At 49.2% G+C, this 16,279-nt stretch overlaps 1 protein-coding gene across 3 annotated transcripts in view; it reads right to left on the reverse strand.

The window, feature by feature from the left end:
- Window positions 1-6,995, reverse strand: part of DRP2 (dystrophin related protein 2) — a 29,211-nt gene extending 22,216 nt beyond the window's left edge. For 2 of the 3 annotated variants that reach the window (XM_040084160.2, XM_040084161.2), the window contains exon 1: window positions 6,675-6,990. The gene's annotated coding sequence lies outside the window, so the exon portion shown is untranslated. Of the gene's footprint in view, window positions 1-6,674 lie in introns of all 3 variants that reach the window. The other variant, XM_040084163.2, reaches the window with a different exon arrangement.
- Between the last annotated feature and the right edge of the window lie 9,284 nt (window positions 6,996-16,279).

Here is a 16,279-nt window from a genome sequence, read left to right on the forward strand (position 1 = left end):
CCCCTGCCTGAGCTTCCACTGCCTCTCTCCCCTCAATTACACACATTAAGAGATTATCCTGTCATGATTTTTATTATTTTTTTTTTAATCTCTTAGTGATTTTTACAGCCGTAATTCTCTCCCCTCCCAGCAGAACTGCCTGTGCTGAGCTCTCCAGCAGGCTGACAACCCAAGGTCTCGTCCTCTCCTTCTGCTGCCCATTAGCACCAATGAACACCGCAGGCTGTGAATCCCTGCTCCTTTCCCCATGCAGGCAGGGGACTATGAGGGGATTATGAGACCCACGTTATTAATTATAAATTCCAGGGCCTTCAGAGCCCCCCAGCCTCTTGGGGCAAATTCACCAACACCCAAGTCCAAGGGTACAGAAGATTTCTGACAGAAGGTAACACCACCTCCTTTTCCTGCAGTGAATGACGCTCAATCTAGCCAAGATACAACTCTCAGGGTGTGGAAAGTTATTTTTCCTCTGACAGAGGAACGCCCCTGAGCTCTTCCCCAGGACTGGGAGATCCATGGCTTTTGCCAGTGAGGTTCTGTGATGTCTCGCTGCGGTTTCTCTGTGGCACAGTGAAACTGCAGCGATGTGCGCTGGCCAGAGGGTTCAGCCAGCCCCTCAACACCACACACCCAGGGGCTCTCTGCTCCTGCTCCTCCCAGCACAGCCTGGCCCCTTGCTCCTGCCACCAGCACTGCAGGACAGGAGCAGTACCGGGAAGGACACGAGCTCTGCCCTGCCTGCGTCCTGCCGAGTGGCGGATCTGCATGCACAGGGCAGGTGCAGCTCTCAGACAGGGCTGGGTAACCCCTGCCATGGAGGGGTTCCACGCTCCCTGCCAGCATCACGGAAATAAGGACAGCCGTGGCTGCACCTCCCGAGCTCCTCGGGCTCCTCCAGGGATGACAAAGCCCTCCAGGACACGGGGGGCACAGGGAGCTAAAGCCTGCCCGAGGCAGCAGCCACAGCACGAGCCGAGTGCCAAGCAAAGGGCAATACCCCGGGCAATACCTTGGTGCCACAAACACCGGAGCAGGTGGGAGGGCAGTGGCTCAGCTGCCCTTTGCCGCTCTGCAGCAGCAAAGACAAAGCCCGGAGGTGGAGAACCCAGAGAACGTGGAACCGACTGAGCTGCACGGCAGCCAGCACAAAGGAGGACATTCAGGGGGAGAGAGGCACGACCAGATGGGGAGGCACGTCTGCAGGCAAGGCAGCAGCTCCATGTGACCCCTTGCCAAATTCCCTGCTATTACTGGAACCAGGCAAGAAGAAATGCTCTTGATCTGCTCTGCTTCTCTGCCGAGGAGCACAAAACAGCTCCAGTTCTGGCACTCCTACTTCAGTGCTTCCGTACAGCTCTGTGTCTGGGCGCCGCAGCGTGTGGAGCAGAGATTCTGTGGATGCTTCCTGGCTAAATTCCTATTGCCTGATGCCTGTCAAGAGCCAAACCTGAGCCACTTTGCCTCTCCCACACCACCATTCACCTTCTGCGCTCTGCTTTAGGTTGGTGCTGGAGACCCAGCACACGACAGCCAAGGTTCAACATCATACAAAGCAGATTTAAGCGCTGACAACAAAAATTATCATCCCCGCAGCCCCCAGTTGAAAAGGAGTTGAGAGACCCTCTTTTGGAAGACTCAGGGAACAACGTGGTCAGACTGCTCACATATAAAGAGAGCTTGGTCCCCTGGGCACATCTCTGTGCCAGCAGAACAAACATCAAGGCTGAGGTGAGCAGAGGCAGGTGAGAATTTCCAGAGGTGGACACCACAAGAAGCAGTTGTAGAGTCACCATGGAGCAGGCACTGGGGCACTGCACTCACACAGTGCAGACAGCAAGGAGGGAAACCTCCTCCACTGGTGCCTCTCACCACAAAGGTGAGAGATCAGCCCTTGAAGGATCAGGTACATCCTCATTGCCCGGCACTGTTCTGCATCCTCCCCCCATGAAATGCGCCCAACACTTGCCTCTGCCCTCAGCACACCTGAAGAAATGAGGCACCACATGTTCCACAGGGCTGTGTTACAGCCTCCAAACACTTTAGGACCCAAGAAAAGACCTGGATGATCCTCTAGCTGAAAAAATGAGAAAGCCGAAAATCTGGATGTTACATTTCAACAGTTGACTGCTTGGGCATTAAAGTGTATGAAAACCAAAATAATTGCCTTTTTTTCTCTTCCTACATGAACTGTACCTGTTACAAACTCAGCACTGGAGAGCCTGTCCCACTCACTGCTTTCCAGGCAGTCTGACAAAGGCAGCCTTTGCTCAGCTCTGTCACACAGCTCACTGCTCCACTCAGGGATCTCTGTGCTCTCTGCTTTACAGAGCTGCAGCAGCAGCATCCCTGCCTGCCTGGGGGCTGTGTCCCAGCTCCTGCTGCACCCCTTGCCCATCCCAGCCCAAAAGGAAGGTGACAGCTCACCACCAGGGCACGTGGTGCACAGCATTCTCCGATTTTGCTGCATTTGTTTAAAACCCTCCTGGTACAAACCCACATCCAAACTCTCACAAACGTTATTCACGCTGCAGCTGACCCCCAGGCAACCCCCAGGATTAGAAACCTGTCACAGGAGGCAGAGTGTAATGTCAGATGTTGAATTTCCAGCTCCCTAGCACATATAACAGCAGCAAACACGGCATGTAGGTCAAGAGGTCTCTCAATCACACAGTTTATGCTTTGAATTCCTAATTTCCTCCTAAACATTCTTTCCTGAAACTTTCCACTTCAGATCTTGGCCTGTAAGGGGGAAAAAATATGGGAACATCTCGAGGCAAGGCAGCTCAGCTCAGCCCCTGTCCCACGAGGAGAGTGGAAATACAAACACGTTCCCTGCTGCTGGAAATGTTAATGACTTTGTTGTTGTTTAACTTACTGAAAGGAGAAGTAATAACATTTCAGCTCAGCATGTTCAGTGTCCTTTAAGGGGAAAGGTGGGAGGCTTGTGGATATTTCAGAGTTCAGCTCCCATGCAGATGCTAACAAAGGCAGCATTCCCAGGCTGACAGACAGCAGGACTCCCTCGACAGCTTAACAACACATCCTGTTTCAGCAAAAAATTATTTTCTGCACTGGTAAGTAAATAATTGAAGCCTGAGGTTGAGGGCCAGATGACCTACTTCCCAAGACCCCACTGGTCAAGGTTTGGTGAGAGAGAAGCAACCTTTGTCCCACTGGGATCAGCGTAAAAACAACTCAGCTCCCTCTCAGAGCGTGGGCCCCCAATCTCCATCTCTTTACAAACCCAGAATAGATACCCAAACACACTCCCACAAAAAATCATCCCAACATTCTCCTGGGTGTTCTGTGCTCCCGTGGATCCTGAAAGGGGATTATCAGCAATCTTCCACGGGTGGAAGCATTTCCAACCCCATCATCTGAGGGCACAAAATCCCAGAGACCAAAGCTACCACTGGGCTTCACACTGCACTTCCACCAAAGAACCAGGTTCCCTTTATTAATTAAAATGAAGGGGGCTTCAATTAAGCACCTGTCCATAAGGAGTAACATAAAACCTTTGCTGTGTGTGGCAGTGAGCAAGCAGCACAGAAGATGTGTTATTCACTGAGGGTGGGTAAAGAGGGGACACTCACATCTAATGAGCTCCTTTCTTAAATGGTCACTTGGACTTTGAGCTCATAGCCAAAATGTTATTTTAATTCAATGGTGAACCAGGAGCCACACATCTTAATGAGGAAGCAGCATCCTTTCCCCTGGCTCGCTCATTCTCCATTTCCCCAAGCAGCAGCACATACACACTCACACAACCTCAAAGTGAAAAATTTCACCCGCTGGCTTTGCTCTAGGAGACTGTGATGATGACGATGTCCCCACCTCACCAGGTGAGCGTGGGTGCATGCCCACAACGTGGTCATGCAGAACTGACTACCCCTCTCTCTGCCCAAAAATAACCTACGGGATTTCTTTTCAGGGAGACAGAAAAACCGAAATTTCTCTTGCGTGTCATTTCAGACTCCCAGCTGGGTTTTAAGTTGCTCTCTCTAAAGCTCACTTTTCCTAGGAACTCTTCCCGTCTCTTAGCCGATTAAAGTACTGAAATAACGACTCAGGCAGGCAGAGGATCCAGCTGTGAGCCCACAGGGCTGCGCTGGACACTGAGAAACTGCTGCTGAGAGACCTGACAGGAGCCGGAGAAGGGCAAGCAGCACCCTCCCAAAAGGGACAGCAGCACAGGGGGGAGATCACTTGCTTCATGGCTGAGAGAAGGTTGCACCAAGCACAAAAACGGAGCACATTCCTTCAGAAACGTGGCTGCTGGAGCCTTGAAAGCTGCCAATTTAAACCAGTAAAAACCCCAAGATTTGTCTTCGCCTTTCTCCTCTAAGCGCCCGAACTTCCCCTTCGCTGCTGCTGGAAGCAGGTTTTGCTGCATTGTGAAAAGCACATCGCCCGTTTGCCACGCTGTGTAACCCATCAGCAGCGGTGGGAAGAGCACAGCCACGCTCGGGTACGACGGCCAAGGTAACGCTGCTGACCCCTGCTCCCCTCGGCACTTTGCTTCTCACGCTCACTGTAAAGCTGGCACCTGCTTCCCTGAACTCAACGCTCTGCCTTGCCCCCAAGGGTGCCTTTATAATGAACTCCTGGCCAAAGCACAAGGTTCTCTGGCCTTCTGAGGCCATGAATTGTGTGACCAGGCTGTGTGCCACCGTGGAGTCACATTTCCTGTCCCTACCTGAGAGGTAGCAGAGTGACGTTACTCTCCTGCAAAGGGAAACAGCAAAGGAAAATGGGATGGAGCTGTTTTGGCTCAATTCTAAGACTGGTTTCATCTTTATACACCTATGAAAATGAGTGCTTTTTGAAGACTGAATTCTTTCTGGTCCATATGTCTTATTTCATGAGACTTCTAATTCCCCTTTTATGCTTTTATCATAGACATCCAGGCTAAAGTGGAAGCTTTGAATATATTTCTCAAAACATGATCATATTCAGAAATCCACTTTATGTCTCCACAACTCAGGACTTTTGTTTGAACCCATTCATTTAAACCCTTCCCTGCCTCACTTTGTTTAGTTTTGCCAAGAGCCACTCCAACCTGAGCAGCCCCATTCACAGTTAGTCCTGGCCGGTTTTAGAGAGCAGCATTTGATCTGTCTCAAGTGTTAATCCAGAGACGTGGTCCTCATCCCATCTCCTTCAGCTGACAGAGAGCACCTGAACACAGCGTCACATCCCAGCTCCCACTCCAGTGCTTCCCCTGCCAGCGCTCCAGGCACCCGCGCTCCTGGACACTGCTGCAAAACGGGACTGTGACACCCCCCAGAGTGCCACCACATCCTTGCTGTCCCCACAACCCTGCCTGGACGAGTCCCACAGCGGCAGAGAAAGCAGCTTTCAGCACGGGCAGCTGGCAGGGGAGGCTGGGAGATGGCACCAGAGCCGCGGCGGGCACGCAAGCCACACGTGGGTGCCAGGAGAATGGAAACAAATGGAAACCCTCCCAGCTCAGCTGAACCTCGTGCCTGGGACCTCACACAGCTTCCTCAACAAGGGCACTGTGGTCAGGCAGCAAAGGCCATTGGTGAGAGTAAGAGAATAATCAAGCAAGAACTCTCACAGGTCCAAGACAGAGCGGTGTGAGGGACCTTGGGTTAGGGCACAAAGAAAACTGACAAAAAATTGACTAGACTTTTTTTTTTTTTTTTTCCCAGCACTAAACCCCAAAATACAAACAAACATTGGTTTCTCCCTGAGAAAGCGTGGCATTTACGGGTGTGGGAGTAATTGCTCCCCACCCCTGTCGCTGCACATGGGCAATTTCAGCATTGAAACCCCCCAAATACAATGCTGGCACTTCCACCAGCGGAGCCTCCACGGCTGTCACGCTGTGCTGGAGGGAAGGCTGAAGGAAACAAGGCTGGACTGGTGACCTGTAATAATCCGTGGCACTAAATCTTGGGAAACCACAGCCCAGGCTGTGCTGTCTGGCAGGGAGAGGGAGGCAGAGTGCCGAGCCCTGGGGAGCAGGAAGGGTCCTGTGCTCCCTGGGGTCGGTCAGGGCTGCCCGCATCCGAGGGAAGGTCAGTGGTGGCGATATAAACCCTGGAGAGAGGAGGAGGAAGAGGAAGGATGAGTGAAAGGAGCCGGGGAGAAGCTGGGGGAGGGGAGGGCGGACACATAAAGGAGCGAGGCTGGACCGTGCAAGGTGGTGAATGGGAAGGGCAGAGCTGGGACTGTGGGCTGATCCTTGCCCACCGCGCTGGGAATATCTGGGTCCCACTGCCTTGCCCTGCAGCCTGATCCCGCCAGGAAGATGCTAGAAGGCCACCATGCACCCTGCCCGGAGCACCCCTTCAGCCCGGGCGGAAACACCGCCAGGGTAAATAAACCTTCAATGTGCAGAGCATCACAGCCGCCGAAACCGGGCTGCCGGAGGCTGTTGTTCTCCTCGGGAATCCGCATCCCCAGCTGGCCCCGAGCCTCTCCCTTGTGTGAAGCGGTCTTGCTCTCACCCTGACACCCTTCTTTCCTTCCCCGCAAGTTTGCTCACCCGCACAAGCAGCGCTGTTGCTGCGAAGGGACACACACACAACACACGCACACCCCCCAAAGAGCGCTTTTCCCCACCTTTAAACCAACCCGTCCGAACCCTCCCCCTTTTCCTGCCCAGCCAGCATCCCAGCTGGGTAACAAATTTTGCCACGGCCTACCTTCCGTGTCCGGCGGGTCTGAGGCGCGGGGGGCTGCGTGTGAATCAGCACGGGAGCCCGTGTGACAGGGATGCATGCTGATGCTGATGATGCTCAGCACCGCCGCCTCTCCTCCGCCGCCGCCCCGGCTGCTGGGTTGCTATGCGATCGCATCGCCGCCAAGGGCATCTCGCCGAGCCTCCGAAAAGATAGCCCTGGCTCGGCAAAAGGCTGCGGGGAGCGGGGGAGAGCCCGGCGGAGCGCCCGGCCCTCGGCGGAGCTCGGCCGGCGATGGATCCGGAGGAGGGGAGGGAGAGCGGCGGGGATGGCAAAGGCAGGCACGCACGGGAGGAGGAGGAGACAAAAATCCACATGGAGACGGGGAAAGAAAAGGGAGGAGGGGAGGTGTACAAACACACTCTGACCTCTGGAGACCTGACACGGGCTGCTGGGCTCAGGAGCTGCTCGCCGACATCTCTCACCGCCTCTCATTTTAGGTTGGATGCGGCCGCGCGTGTGCTGGAAAATGCCAGACGCGTTCGCCTCCTTCCTTACCCGAATGTGACACAAGGTTTTATAATTTAAGAATAGCCCGGTTTAAAGTTAAAGTTAAGGAGCACAAAATAGGATTTAGTGCTTAATTTGGGGTGTGCTGCCTATTCTTCTTGGAAAAGAAAAATTAGTAAAGGAAGGAGGCAGTTCTCCAGGCTGGGGAGAGCTTTTAAATGTCAGGGTAGCTTGTCTCAGCTCACAAGAAACAGGAGGGTTTGAGCTGCTAGCTTGGATGAGGACACAAACAGACACAGAGTTGGGGTTTTGGTACACAGATAACAGTTTACAGTTCTTCAGATCATTCCACCCAAGGATTTCAAACCGCTCAAGTCACCCAGTGATGTTATTTTCATATAACGCAAAAAGAAACAGAATTAAATTACTTGGTGAGAAAGGGGATTCAAACGTAATCCCAGCTCTCTGTATTAAGCACTAGACTGTCTCAGCCTCTCCATGGGAAAATTGAAAGTCGGGAAATACAATCTTCCTGGTCCTTGTCAGAACTTAATGAGTCTTAGTCATTTTTCCTCCAGAGCTGACAGACTAAAGATGTTAATTTTCTGTTGACACAGACATGTTATCCAGAAATATCAGTGCTGGTGGTAAACATTCTCCATTTATTCCCCATCTCAGGTGTAACCCAAAATCCAGGTTCACTTTGGCTCACTCAGACCCAGCAAACGTAACAGCTTCACAACTCCACTACATTCCTGAGAAATCACTTCTGGCCAAGCCAGCAATGGAAATAACAACTGGCAAACTGTCTGCAGCACCAGGAGGCATCCTGTGGGTTTGAGGAGGGTCAGGAGATGGTGCTGCACAGAGGAACAGTGCCCAACCCACCCCAGGGCTGTGCCCAGCAGGATGGGGAGCCCCCCGCCACCTTACAGCCCCTTTGGGCACCTCGCAGAGCAAAACTTTAATCCCACACCTTGGGGATGTGAACGGATCAAAAGCTTTTCTAGGTCACCAGTTTAAACAGGGAGAAGGTTTAAAACTCAACATATTGTTGATTTTGTGTAAAATATGTTTGAGAGAGTGCTCAAGGAAGCAGTGAGCTCCTCGTGACGGTAGCAGCTAGAGCCTGCAGCAGGGGGGAGGCTGAACCTGAGGAAGTTCTCCCTTTATCCTAGATGAGTGCAGGAGCTGGGAGCAGAGCACAGCGAGGCACAGAAAACTCGTGAAACAGCACTGAAAGGAGATTTTGAAATAGGAACCTCCTTAGAGTTGGTTCCAAAAGGAGCAACACTGAATACCTCGAGTGCCGACCCAGGAATACTTATCCACTCCACACCTTCTGCTCTTAAAAGCTTCTTCAACAGCTTCTGCTTCCACAACAGCTGTACTGATGCAAGAAAATCCCTCCTGGAAAGCTGTATTTAGACCAAAAAAAAAAAAAAAACCAACCCAGATATGGATCAGAAGACAAAAATGAGCAGAGGCTCGGCTGGGCTATTTTTGTGCTCACACACAAATAATAAATCTTGGGTTAAATAAGGAGAGCGAGGGGGGAAATAACAGCAGAGCCTGGAAGGGCTGTCCAGGCAGCTCCAAAGACAGCATTCTCCAGAGAGACACGACCAAATCCGATGGCAGCATGTGTCTGTCACCACCAGCACCTGCAAGGGACATGACAACATGGATGAACACATCGAGCCAAGTTACACATGCACACAAGACAGACATCAGCACAGAGATATGAACAGACAGCACGAACCACAAAAACAAGGCGCTTTGCAGTACAAGCATCCTAAATTATTGATCGTTTAAATGCAGTAGAGGAAAAAAAAAAAAATTCTCTTGTGGCTGTTTAGTTTAAATTATGAGGCAAACCAGAATCTCTGCTGGGAGAGTTGCTTCCAGGGCTGGGAATGTTTTCCCAAGTCCTCCAGTTCTTTCTGTTTTAAGGATATAATTAGGGCAAAGAGAGGAGAAATTCAGAACTCAAAGGGAACGAGGGAGACCATCTCGGATGTGTCATAATTGCAGCTTTCACATAAGCACCACAACTTTTTTAAGTGTATGGGAAGGTTTCTGAGATGAGAGGCTAAATTTGGTGTGTTTTGAGTTCTGAAGAGAACTTAAGCCAAAAAAAAAATCTCCCAAGGAACTCCAAAAGCTGAGCTTCCAGAAGATACTGTGGTACTTACTTTATGTATTCCCCTAATGAAACATTTCAGACATTTTATGTTTTATGAAACAGCAAATATGTGCCTTGTTAGGAAAACTAACAGCATCCCACCCTCCCAACAGGGACATCTCCATATGCACAGTGCTAAATACAGAGTACAATCATACAATAGGTAAGAATTGGGATAGGTTTTATAAGGCTTGAGCATAAAACTGATATATAAGAGAGAGACACACACACACACTGACAGTATTTTTAGTTTGAAAGTTTTAAAAGCTAGAAATAAGAGCTGTGCTTGCTTTCAGCCTAAATTCTGTATTGCATTCTCCATGGTACAAAGCCATTATTATTAATCACCAGTTAGCTGAAATATCCATGACACTAATTATTCTTGCCTTACCAGCTAAATAAAAACATTACCTAAAACCCTGGCATTCACATTTACAACATAAAACTTCAGGGTTCGATATAATTAAAGGCTATTGCTTTTACATTTTTCTTCCCATAAGTTCCCACCAATTAACTTTATCTTCTAAAATAGTCCTTGTCACAGGGAATTGGTTCCCAAAATGTGCAGCCTCTCCTTCTTCCTTTGAAATATCACATCTCCTGAAAGAAGGTTCATTTCTCTGGTACAGAAGAGGAAGTATTGTTACCATCCTTTGGAAACTTTGGGACATTCTTTCCCATTCAGAGTAAAGCTCAAATTTATCCATTTATCCCAACTGAAGTGTTTTAGAGAACGGTGCTTTACCCAGGAACAGAATGTAGACTTATCCTTGTTAAAAAGAGAGTACGGGCAGGCACCAAGAAGAGCACTTTCCCCAGAGCCATACACCCACAGTCCTTGTGGATCCATCTGCTGAAGAAGAGTTTGGTGAAAGGCTTGGGAGCCAGGACAAGGTCCCTTACACCTTGATGAAATCCATTTTCTCCCCCAAGAGCCTGCAAATCCCTGTTTTCCAGAGGCACGGGGCTCCCTCACCGGGGTCTCCTCCTAATTAAAGCATCAGGCAGGACTGGGTTCTCTCACAGCTGCTCACATCCAAACAGCTGCAGCTCTGTTTTGGTTTGGGATCGCTGATCTCAGTGCTTGTGCTGTCCCTACCTGGGGAGGGGACGCCAGAGGAGCAGACCTGGCACAAAGGAGCAGACCTGCCCATCAATTCCAGTACATTAGACAGGCCAGCAGGCTTGGGAGCAGAGCACAAAGAGCCTCTCTTCAACACCAAGAAACAAAACTACAATTAAGGCCCTACGAAAATAATTTCCTTGACTGGATATTGTACAGTCCTGGGGGGGGGCTTTTTTTGTTCGTTTAAATGACTGATATCAAATAACTAACTGTACCTCTTTTGCTGGCATCAATAAGCACAAAAACCTTCCCGGAGCAGATTCTACCCCGCTGAAAGCATTTAGAAAAACAGCAGGGTACTTTCTAAACACGTAGTACCTGGGGTGAGAGAGAAGAATGGGCAGAGAACTGATACAAGCAGACAGCTGCCGTGCACTCAAACAGAATGAATCCCCCTTTCCAATTGTTCCCACACAGGCCTTGAAACCAAACCATTCCCCCAAATGAGAAATAGAGGCTATAGGGGAGGAAGGAAATCTTCTCAGAGCAGCAAGTGCCAAAACAAATAGTGGTGGGCATCAAAAAGAATTCGGGGAAAGAGATGGAGAAAGAAAAGAGAAAGGAGAAACATGGTAGAAAAGAAAGCAAAAGCGTGCAGGAGAGGAGGGTGAGGCAGACAAGGCAGATTTCAGGGGCTGTTTTGCTCTTCAAAGGCTGCCAACACGTTCACAATGTGTTTTCCATCCCCCTCCTTATTCACTGGGCTGTGCACTCAAAGGAGCAGGAAAGCAACCACACAGGAGCTGCTGAAGATTCACTTGGACACAGAACAGAGGTGCCCTAAGAGAAAGGAAACTGCTTAGTGATCCATGCACAGCAAACCACGGTGGGGATGTTACAGGCCCAGAGACTGGAGAGAGAGAGAGCTGGGAGGAAACCTGCAGAGAGCAGCCTCCTCCTGCAGGGATCACACTCACAGGCAGCACAGACACCAGAGCAGAGCAAGTCAGACTGCACGGGGATACAGCTGCACATAAAAATACACCTCCACAGGAAAAGCTTAGCCCTGAGTTCTTCAAATGAAGAGCCCAAAGGATTTGGGCAGAGAGTAAAAATTCTTCAAAGCATCTGTCGCAATTTGCAGCCTGAACGCAGTGCCTGAAGCTCGGGAGCTCAGCCACGTTACAGTGAGTTAAATATCCCATGACTGAGGCTGTGCTGGAACAGCCCATCCTGTGTCACAGTTAAATATCCCATGGCTGAGGCTGTGCTGGAACAGCCCATCCTGTGTCACAGTTAAATATCCCATGACTGAGGCTGTGCTGGAACAGCCCATCCTGTCACAGTTAAATATCCCATGGCTGAGGCTGTGCTGGAACAGCCCATCCTGTGTCACAGTTAAATATCCCATGACTGAGGCTGTGCTGGAACAGCCCATCCTGTCACAGTTAAATATCCCATGGCTGAGGCTGTGCTGGAACAGCCCATCTCACAGTTAAATATCCCATGGCTGAGGCTGTGCTGGAACAGCCCATCCCACAGTTAAATATCCCACAACTGAGGCTGTGCTGGAACAGCCCATCCTGTCACAGTTAAATATCCCATGACAGAGGATGTGCTGGAACAGCCCATCCTGTGTCACAGTTAAATATCCCATAACTGAGGCTGTGCTGGAACAGCCCATCCTGTGTCACAGTTAAATATCCCATAACTGAGGCTGTGCTGGAACAGCCCATCCTGTCACAGTTAAATATCCCATAACTGAGGCTGTGCTGGAACAGCCCATCCTGTCACAGTTAAATATCCCATAACTGAGGCTGTGCTGGAACAGCCCATCCTGTGTCACAGTTAAATATCCCATGACAGAGGCTGTGCTGGAACAGCCCATCTCACAGTTAAATATCCCATGGCTGAGGCTGTGCTGGAACAGCCCATCCTGTGTCACAGTTCAATATCCCATGACAGAGGCTGTGCTGGAACAGCCCATCCTGTCACAGTTAAATATCCCATGACTGAGGCTGTGCTGGAACAGCCCATCCTGTGTCACAGTTAAATATCCCATAACTGAGGCTGTGCTGGAACAGCCCATCTCACAGTTAAATATCCCATGATTGAGGCTGTGCTGGAACAGCCCATGTCACAGTTCAATATCCCATGACAGAGGCTGTGCTGGAACAGCCCATCCTGTGTCACAGTTAAATATCCCATGACAGAGGCTGTGCTGGAACAGCCCATCCTGTGTCACAGTTAAATATCCCATGACTGAGGCTGTGCTGGAACAGCCCATCCTGTCACAGTTAAATATCCCATGACTGAGGCTGTGCTGGAACAGCCCATCCTGTCACAGTTAAATATCCCATAACTGAGGCTGTGCTGGAACAGCCCATCCTGTGTCACAGTTAAATATCCCATGACTGAGGCTGTGCTGGAACAGCCCATCCTGTGTCACAGTTAAATATCCCATAACTGAGGCTGTGCTGGAACAGCCCATCACACAGTCAAATATCCCATAACTGAGGCTGTGCTGGAACAGCCCATCTCACAGTTAAATATCCCATGACAGAGGCTGTGCTGGAACAGCCCATCCTGTCACAGTTAAATATCCCATGACTGAGGCTGTGCTGGAACAGCCCATCCTGTGTCACAGTTAAATATCCCATGACTGAGGCTGTGCTGGAACAGCCCATCCTGTCACAGTTAAATATCCCATGGCTGAGGCTGTGCTGGAACAGCCCATCCTGTGTCACAGTTAAATATCCCATAACTGAGGCTGTGCTGGAACAGCCCATCTCACAGTTAAATATCCCATAACTGAGGCTGTGCTGGAACAGCCCATCCTGTGTCACGTTTCTGGCAGGTGTCAGGCTTTGCCTGATGCACGCTCCCTCATTATACTGCACAACGGGATCACGCCTCAGCCTACAGATTTCTAAACACTGTCAAGGTTAAAATGGTATTTAGAGGCTGTGTAGGTACCTGCAGCTTTATTTTTATTTTTGAAGATCAGCTGTTTCGGTTTCTACATTTGTGCAAGGGCGAGCCTGGAGATTAAAGCCTTTTTTAAAAAAAGGTCTTTACCCTCTGTTTTGCAGACTCTACTCCTACAAGACAGGAAGCTGAGAGGCAGAGAGGCATCCTCACAAGGTATGCACCTTGCAGAAGGTTATTTATGTACTTCAACACCTCCCTTGCCCACTATAACTACTTGGACAGGTCTAACAGCTCCATACAGCTCCCTCAGGAGTCCTGTGCCCAAAGCCACATCACCAAATGCTAAGGACATCAAAGCAACAGCAAGGTTTGGTGGCATCCAACCTCCATCCGACTGTAATTGTTGCTTCCATTTTAAAAAGCAGAGCCATAATGAGGGAAACCCATCAGTACAACATAAATCATCTTTCCTGGAAGAAAATACCTGAAGGCTTTGTTCTTTCAAGGTATTCGTCATCCTGAACATGCTTTTTACCAATCTCTGCTGTTTTTCATCCAGACTCGATGCATCCTCTGACTAAAGAGCTCCCCCTCATACTCTCTCAGGAGCCACGGAGCTACAAATCAGCCCAGTGTGTATTATTAATGACAAGTTATCAGAAGATCTAGGACAACAGCCAGGCAGGAGTTTCACTGTGCTGTGATTCTGTGGAGAAAATGAACCCTTGGCCAGGGCAGATCCCCCAGTTTCCCTCGTCCCTGTCTCCACTGTGCACAGATTTGTTTTAAGCCCTTTTGTCACAGCAGCCAGGAGGTGATTTACCCTGCTCTAGAGGCCTCACCACTGAGCTTTGCCTGAAACACACAGGTGACGAAGTGGGGAGACACTGGGTAGAAGCACAAAAACCTCAAGCACATGAAAAAAAAGGGAATTGTATTTTGGAAGCAGTGAAATGTTATCAGAGGAGTCCAGGAGCACCCATATTGGCAGTGGTTAGAGCTGCAGTACAAGCCTCACAGATTCAATTTTCTGAGTGGTTACAGCTGTACCACCTTCTAAATCCTTGGGTCCTGATTTATTCATGGCATTAGGAATGCAAAATGCAAGCAGAGGGAAGTAGGCCAACAAAAGAATAGCAAGCAGGGATACAGAGGAACCAGTTTCTTCATTCCAGCTGAAAACAGGTTGAAATTATTAACTCTTTCAGAGCAAGCTCCCTCTGAAAGGGCAGTAGACTCTCATGCATAGAGATGCACAAATGAGTCTCCCACCAGAAAATAAAAATGAACACAAACACAAAGCAAACGTGGCTTCAGAAGAATTGGGATTAACTCTAGCCCAAGGCATTTGGATTTCCAGATGGATAATGCTGTGTCTGACAGGGAGGGGTTAATGGTTGGGTGAACTGGGGGCCAGATGTTCAGCTGGTGCAACTCAACACAGATCCATTAGAAATCAGTGGAGCTCTGGCTGCTTACCCCAGACAGGATTCTGGCCCAGTACTTTGAAATCCTATTTAACATCCCCTCAGATTTTTTCCAAAGGGAGAGGCCTCACTTTTTGAAATCAGCTAAAAAGCTACTAGCAATGCTACAGGATGAAATTAAATTGAGATGGCCGCTGCCATGGCCTGCTTATGATATCACAGAACCCCTAAATCAAAAGCCTGTAGAAGCCTTGTGACAAATCACACCCCAGCACAGTTGTTTCTCCTACAATTTGTGTCCACCTACCTTACCATGGGCAGAAACAGGCATGAGAGGTAAATCACTCATTTGTCACTTACCAGGAAATGGATGGGTCTTGACTATGTCCATTTTAATCCTCAGAGCAGCTGTGGTCAGCCAAGTCTTTGAGCACATGCTTTTAACAGAAAATGGTCTGAAAAATTTGCTGTGATGATTCAAATGTAAAGAGCAAGCAGGGGAAACAAGATAAGAAAATAGAAAAGGTACAGGAGCACATTCCTCCCTAAAAGGGCCATTCTTCCACTCAAGTGCAATGCTACTCAGATAGTTAGAGGGGAAAAAAGAGAAGGAAAATGTCCAAATGCCAAAAAAGATGAGTTACCACAGCATGAAGAGGGTAAAAGCCATCTCTAGTGCCCAATAATACCAGGCACATTTTTGGTGCATGGGATCGGTTTCAAACAGGCATCTTGTCCAACAAAAATTTTAAAAAAACCCCAAACCTGACATTAAAATCAAATTATCTGTCCTGTTGCTGTAGTTCTGCACCTCTAAGTGCCCAGCCCGTTCACTTGAATGTCAAAACTGCACAGTCTGCTTAAATATTTTCACAACACAGGGTATAATAAAGACCTGTGATGCTGCAAATCTTCCATAACACGACTCTGTGTTTTCTCAACCTAACACCAACACCAAGGGATACCTGATCTCAGGGATCAGTAACTGTAAAACAATCAGTCCATCCTAAAGGATTTTGCTATAAGCTCCTTTAAATACATTTACACACGTCACACACACCCTTAAGAACTTGGTGTTTTATCACAAGTGAAAGGAATCCTCCAGCAGCACCTCCAGCCTGACAGGAACGCACCTTCCACAGACTCCAAACAGCACCCAGGCAGCAGGAAGCTTTGTCCTCCTGGCTATTGCTTCTTTGAGATGTTCTGCACCTGCTCCTTTCCCCACTGCCACGCACACATCTGCCAGTGAGCCCAGGGAATCACTCCAGCCCTGCTCCTGTACACAACCCCAGAGGGGACGTACAAGTCTGGTCAGCATCTGAAGACACCTGCATGCTGTAAGGACAACAGCTAAGGGTTAAGGTGTCCTTAGGGGCTGCAGTACTTTCCAGCATGAGTGGAAATAATATTTTCGACATCTTTTTGAAGGTAGCTTTGCAGAGAAATTATAAAATTCGTTAGATGTTAGGGTCACATCTTTAAGTACACACACTTGGAGGAATTTTTA

The sequence above is a fragment of the Hirundo rustica genome, chromosome 21 (assembly GCF_015227805.2).
Source record: "Hirundo rustica isolate bHirRus1 chromosome 21, bHirRus1.pri.v3, whole genome shotgun sequence".
In the NCBI taxonomy this organism is placed as follows: domain Eukaryota; kingdom Metazoa; phylum Chordata; class Aves; order Passeriformes; family Hirundinidae; genus Hirundo; species Hirundo rustica.